At 48.6% G+C, this 6,655-nt stretch overlaps 1 protein-coding gene across 1 annotated transcript in view; it reads right to left on the bottom strand.

Moving 5' to 3' along the window:
- The window catches only part of GNG7 (guanine nucleotide binding protein (G protein), gamma 7), an 89,667-nt gene extending 84,559 nt beyond the window's left edge, over positions 1-5,108 (bottom strand). The window contains exon 1 of the mRNA XM_014533666.1: positions 5,045-5,108. The gene's annotated coding sequence lies outside the window, so the exon portion shown is untranslated. The remainder of the gene's footprint in view (positions 1-5,044) is intronic.
- Positions 5,109-6,655: the final 1,547 nt, after the last annotated feature.

Here is a 6,655-nt window from a genome sequence, read left to right as displayed (position 1 = left end):
AAAGAGGACATTCAGAAAGCCAAGAGACATATGAAAACATGCTCAAAGTCACTAATCATCCGAGACATGCAAATCAAAACAACAATGCGGTACCATCTCACACCTGTCAGAATGGCTATCATCAACAAATCAACAAACGACAAGTGCTGGAGAGGATGTGGAGAAAAAGGAACCCTTGTGCACTGCTGGTGGGAATGCAGACTGGTGCAGTCACTGTGGAGAACAGTATGGAGTTTCCTCAAAAAACTAAAAATGGAACTCACATTTGACCCAGTGATCCCACTCCTAGGAATATATCCCAAGAAACTAGAAACATCAATCAGAAAGGATATGTGCACCCCTATGTTCATAGCAGCACAATTTACAATAGCTAACTAAGATTTGGAAATAGCCTAAGTGCCCATCAGCAGATGAGTGGATTAAAAAACTGTGGTACGTCTACACAATGGAATTCTACACTGCAGGGCCGTCCTTGGGGGGGCGAAAGCAGCAGTGAGACTGCCACCCCCGACCTTGCCGCTTCGCTTCCCTCGTGAAGCCTCCACTCCAGCCACTGGGCCATGGTAGGTTTGGGGGGTACAGACACCCAAAGCCACCGAGCCCATGTTTTCTGCCTCTCTCCTGCACCCACGGATGGGAGTCTCCATGGCTGCGAGGCAGGGGGCCCCCAGGGCAGGGTGACTATGGGACTCTCGGTGCTGAGTCAGAATGTCTCGGGGAACAGGGACAGGTGGTCACGGGCGCCACGAAGGGCAAGGGGTTGACTGAAGATGTCTGGGTACCCACCTACACCCACCTGAACTTCCACCTCCACCTGGCTCAAGGCCCAGTCTGATCCCACGGGCCTTCTCCGCCCTCTAGTGGCTGCCAGAGGGAACGGCAAATATCACCCAGCTTCAGACAACGCCTGGCAAACCTCAGGACCCACGGGCATCTGCAGAAATTCAGAGAATGGAGTCAGACCACTGGCTCTGCCTTCAGGATGGGCAGCAGTGACCCTCACTCGATGACACACCAGCTCGCGGCAGAGGGTGGCTGCTCAGTCATGGGAGACCCTGCTCAGAGTCTTACACGTCTTGGACCCTATCTGATCCTCTGCCTGTCCAAGACCTTTAATCCGGACCCTCGGGCCCTGGTGCTGTAGGGAACTGAATGTGAGGATGCCTGTGGTGGCGAACACAGCGCCTGGCAAACACGATGTCCTCAACAAGTGACTATTAAAGTTTCTAAAACAATCGGGGAAAGCCTGGCATTACCCACTTGGAGGAGTTTCCTTGGTAATCCCTGCAAGACCCGCCTGTGGGTGCCAGTTCAGCAAATAATTCTGTCTCCCTCCAACAGGGTCCCCCTCAGCTGACATAGGGCAGGAAACTCTCCATGGGGCCGTCCTGGGCGCTGGGGGGCTGTGAGCAGCATCCCTGGCCCCCATCCACTCGATGCCAGGAACCCCGTTGTGACAACCACAGATGTCCCCAGATTGGCCTCCTGCCCTTGGGGGGCAGGATCACCCTCAGTTGTATGCAAAGGCATCAAAGCCAAAGGAAACGCTTGGGATTTTCAGCCACTCTGTGACGTCCTGTTGGCATGTCAGAGTGAAACTCAAGCACCACGCTGAGCGCAGACTGCTGGAACGTTTTGTCTCCAGATGATGTTCCCAAACCTTCTTCCCTAGAAAAATCCTCAGTAGCACACGTGGAAATGTAATTAGCGGCCTTTTTCCTCTGTGGTAATGACACAGATTTGGGTCTGTAATAAAGAGGAACGAGTCCCTTTAGACCTGAGGGCCAGACTGTTCAGGGCCCCCAGTTGGCACTGCTGACATCAGGACCTGGTCATTCCCTGTGGGGGACTCTCCTGGGCACTGTGGGGTACTGAGCAGCATCCCTGGCCCCACCCACCTGATACCAGGAGCACCCCCAATCGTGAGAACTACAGATGTCCTCGGACATTGTCCTGTCCCCTGGGAGGCCCACAAATACAGAATTTCCAATGGCTCAAGGATTTAAGTGCAAAATATGCAATTCGGAGACAATGCAGGTGAATTGTTTTTATGTCTTGAAATTGAAGGCCTCCCAGACACAAAGGAGGACACTTGTGCCCGGGAAACATTTACAGTCCCAGTTCCTACGGCAGAACCACCGCCAGCCAAGTGGGGAGACACACTCAGAAAAAGAGTGGCACATGTGACGGGCACCAGACAGCGTCCAAATGGAGAAATAGAGCAAGTTCCCACGAATGCGTGCAAAGAGCTCATGCAAGTCCACGACACAGAGAAACCCCCAACACCAAGGCGAGTAGAAAACACGGCCAGGCCACTCACAGCAGACGCTCCCGAGAGCAAATGCTGAACTCATGGATAACACAGGAGACCCACACACAGCAGCCAGGCAAGCGCCCCGGTGGTCAGATTGGTAAAGACATGACAACTGCAGTTGGGATGGTAGGAAAAGGGGCCCTGGGAGTAAAACATGGTACATTTCTGGAGGTCCCTGTGGCTGAAAGTCAAAAATGTAAATGAAAATACCCTGATTTAAACACACACACACACACACACACACCACAAACCTACTGATAGGAACTTATCCCAAATAATAAGCAACCAAGGTTGCACAAAGTACACAAGGACATTCATCCCAGAGCACTGCACACAAGGAAAAGAAAATAAACACCCAAAGAAGCCAACCAAGAGGAAACCAGTCAAATCAATTACTGATTTAAACACACACACACATACACACACACACACACCCCACAAACCTACTTATAGGAACTTATCCCAAATAATAAGCAACCAAGGTTGTACAAAGTACACAAGGACATTCATCCCAGAGCTCTGCACACAAGGAAAAGAAAATAAACACCCAGAGAAGCCAACCAAGAGGAAACCAGTCAAATCAATTATAAAATCATTTTAAAGAAATAAATTATAATTTCTCTATAAGGTGGACTGTTAAGCCAACATCAGGAAAGATGGAAATCTAGCTTTACTGATGAGAAAAATGCCCATCAAGAAAAATGAGCTCATTAGAGGAAAAAATAATCTTCGTATCTAAAACCAGTGTGTGCATGTAATTCACAGAGACTCGAGGAGGACGCTCACCAGATGTCGGCAACAACCATCGCCGGCAGGGTTTAGGTCCCCCCTTCCCTGTACATGCCTGCATTTCCACTTTCTTTTTACAGGAAGTCAGTGTGACGTTGACACTAAAGAGAATGGATGAGGGAGGCTTGCTGGTCCACACGCTGCGAAGACCATACACCGGCCACAACCTTGCCCGACAACCTGCACGCAGTTCACCAAACTCCCCTCTGGTCGGCGACTTTGTGAGACAGGAGTTACGTTTTACATCTGCTCTGGACCTAGGCTGAGCGTTAACAAGTTGGGCAGACACCAGGCTCCAACTTCGGCTTTTGGTCTCTGGCCTCAGGATCAGCCTCTCTCTCTGGCTTAGCGAAAATATATAGGTTTTAACATTACTGAAGTGCACGTTACCTTCTATAAAATTCACTAGTTTGAAGTGCACACCTCAGATTTTCTAGTGAGTTCGTGGAGTTGTGTGACCGCCCCTGCCACGCAGTGTGGGACCCTTTCCTTCACCCCGGCAGAGTCCGGCGCTCATTCACACTAACCCCTCCCTCCCAGGCCCTGGCAACCACTACAGGTTTGCCTCCTCTAGACATTTCATCTAAATGGCATCATAATGTGTTGCCTTCTTTCCCAACATTTTTTTATACAAATACACACACTGAATGGAAGTAGCCAACATGATAAAGACATCAGATCTCCCTCAAGTTTATTGATAACACAATCCTAATCAAAATGCCATCAGAATGTTTGTTAGTAACCAGAAATTGATTCTAAAGATTGCATGAAAGAGAAAACTCCATAAGAGTCGCAAAAACATTTATGAAAAAAGAAGGAGCAAGGAATGGGGCTGGAAACATACCAGAGAATTATAATAAATACAACAAGCAAGCAGTAGCCCAGAACACATAGCAACCTCTAACTAATTTTTATGTTACTTCCTCTTCCCACATTATACAAGCCACTCAAAATCCTCTGGGGAATGAGACCAGAGATAAACAAAGGAGCTAACAGAACAAGACCCGAGCCTTAGCTTTGCTCCTAACTTGTTAAAAACCTTCCTGGCCCTGGCTGGTGTTGCTCAGTGGGTAGAGTGTCAGCCCAAGCACCAAAGAGTCCTGGGTTTGAGTCCCAGTCAAGGGTACATACCTGGGTTGTAGGTTCGATCCCCAGCCCCTGTTGGGGCACCTGCAGGAGGCAATGAATCAATATGTCTCTCTCACATTGATGTTTTTTGTCTCTCTCTCTCCCCCCCCCCCTCCCCCTTTCCTCCTACTCTCAATAAAAATCAATGGGAAAAATATCCTTAGGTGAGAATTAACAACAAAAAAGGAACCTTCCTGAAGCCACTGTGGTGTTTCCCAGTCTGCCAGGGTGGGTGACGTGTTTCAGATATTCATCACGTCTAGTGACTTAGCACTGTTCCTGTCAATGGTTAAGCTAAGACCGCTGAAAGCTGGCCAGCACAGTTGCCCACTTTCTGCCTTGGCCCCATCCTGGGGTGCACTGGGACCAGTCTATGTTCCCCTACTACTTCATGGGTGACTGTAGCCCAAGAGCAGAAGACATTCCCTGTCACTCTCGTGTGCTCTTTTTTTTAAAAAAATTGTTTTTAAATTGAAGAGGGAGAGAGAGATAGAAACATCAATGATGGGAAAGAATCATTGATCGGTTGCCTCCTGCATGCCCCCTACTGGGGATTGAGCCCAAAACCTGGGCATGTGCCCTGACCAGGAATCCTACTATGACCTCCTGGTTCATAGGTCAACGCTCAACCACACCGGTGGGCTCCCATGCACTCTTGGCAGAAAGGAGAAGAGAAGAGTCAGGCACGCACAGTTGAGGACGCATACTCCAACGGTAAACCAACCTCTTAACGCTCATCTTGGCTCGGACTGGCCAACCCAGCAACTGCATGAAGTGTGAATGTGGAGAAAAGAAAAACATCATGACACCAACCTGTACACAGTGCAAGGCCAAGCTGTCTTCAGCGCCGAGGTTCCAGGAACCCAAAGTCCGCTTCCTGGAAGAAAACGTAAGACTTAGTTGGTCATCGTGTGGCCAGAAACTTGGGTGTTACTGTGGGCATTGGCACCGAAGAGTCATGAGCTCTTGGTTAGACAGCAGTGAAAAGCATTCTGGGAGTCCTGCCTTTGGGTCACACTGACAGGCACTGGGGACAGCACAAATAGGAGGCTTCAAGATGCAGAGAGGGTAGGTTTGAGAAGCAACGAGAGCCCTGGCCGGTGTGGCTCAGTTGGTTGGAGTGTCATCCCCCTCACTGAAAGGTTGCCGGTTTGATCCCCACTCGGGGTACATATGGGAGGCGGCCAATCGATGTTTCTCTCTAAAATCAATGGACATATCCTCAGGTGAGGATTTTTTTTAAAAAAAGGGAGGCGATTAGAGATTGACGACATTATCCCTAATAAATTTCCAAAACGAAGTTAAATGAGAGGATTGGATGTTTACATGACCTTTTAGAGTTTGCAAAAGACAGTCACCTGCATCATTTGAATCTCATGGTCCCCGGGGAGGAAGAAGGGGAGAGTGAGTCAACCTCTTGCCCCAGGGTACCCACAGGGTGACCAGGTCACCCAGATCTGCCTAAGGAGTTGTGAGAACTAAATGCATCGTGGGGTCATAGACGGGGTCCTGGGGTAGAAAGAGGGAAAACTAGTGAAATCTGAATAGAGAGTAGAGCTGAGTTCACATGCATGTACCTGTCTGTCTCCTGGTTGTCACAATGTCCCATGATTACGGAAGACATGACCCATTGAAAACTAGGTGGTGGGTAGACAGGACTCGCTGTGCTTTGAAACTCTTCTGAAATCTTAAACCACTCCAAAATAAGAAGTGTACTTAACAAAACAACTAATGAAAAATTTTAAGTGCTGTTTCCTTCCTCTGGGTTCAGGGTGATTTGCTGCCAGTAAAAGGCCAGGATGTCGAACTGAAATCCCCACCAACACCCGCAGATGGCGCCACTGCTCCAGGAATGCCCTAAGCCCTTTGGGATTCTGAAACTGCTAGAATCTACCCAACAGGATCTGCTCTTCTAGGCTGCAATTTAGGACAAGAACTGCTGGGGTACTGAGGCAAGAGGGGCACCCGGGGACTTCCTACCAAGCAGCAGTGGCTGGAAGAGATGAGAGATGAAAGGGCTGGAACAACATGCCCATGGACTTGGAGGCCAAGACTTGCCTCAGCCTTGCAGGAACTACTAGTATCTACTAGTAAGTATATGGTCCTTCAACTTTTTTTTTTAAATCAATTAAAAAATCACAAGAAATTGCAAAGTTAGCAAAGAGGAGTCCCAGTTCCCCAGATGGAAGCTCTACACAACTAAGGGACATTATCAAAACCAGGAAACAGTGACTAATAAACTGGGCACCATCTTTTAGACAGTCTTATTGAGATATCATTCACCCATGTGAAGTGCATGATTCAGTGGTTTTTAGTATATTCACAAAGTTGTGCAACCAACACCATAATTGAATTTAGGACATTTTCATCACCCTTAAAGGATACCTGTCCCCATCAGCAGTCACTCCCCAGCCCCTGGCAACC

This window comes from Myotis brandtii, unplaced genomic scaffold (genome assembly GCF_000412655.1).
Source record: "Myotis brandtii unplaced genomic scaffold, ASM41265v1 scaffold122, whole genome shotgun sequence".
Classification (NCBI taxonomy): Eukaryota; Metazoa; Chordata; class Mammalia; order Chiroptera; family Vespertilionidae; genus Myotis; species Myotis brandtii.
The sequence above is the reverse complement of the archived record's forward strand: the minus strand, read 5'-3'. Positions and strand labels throughout refer to the sequence as shown.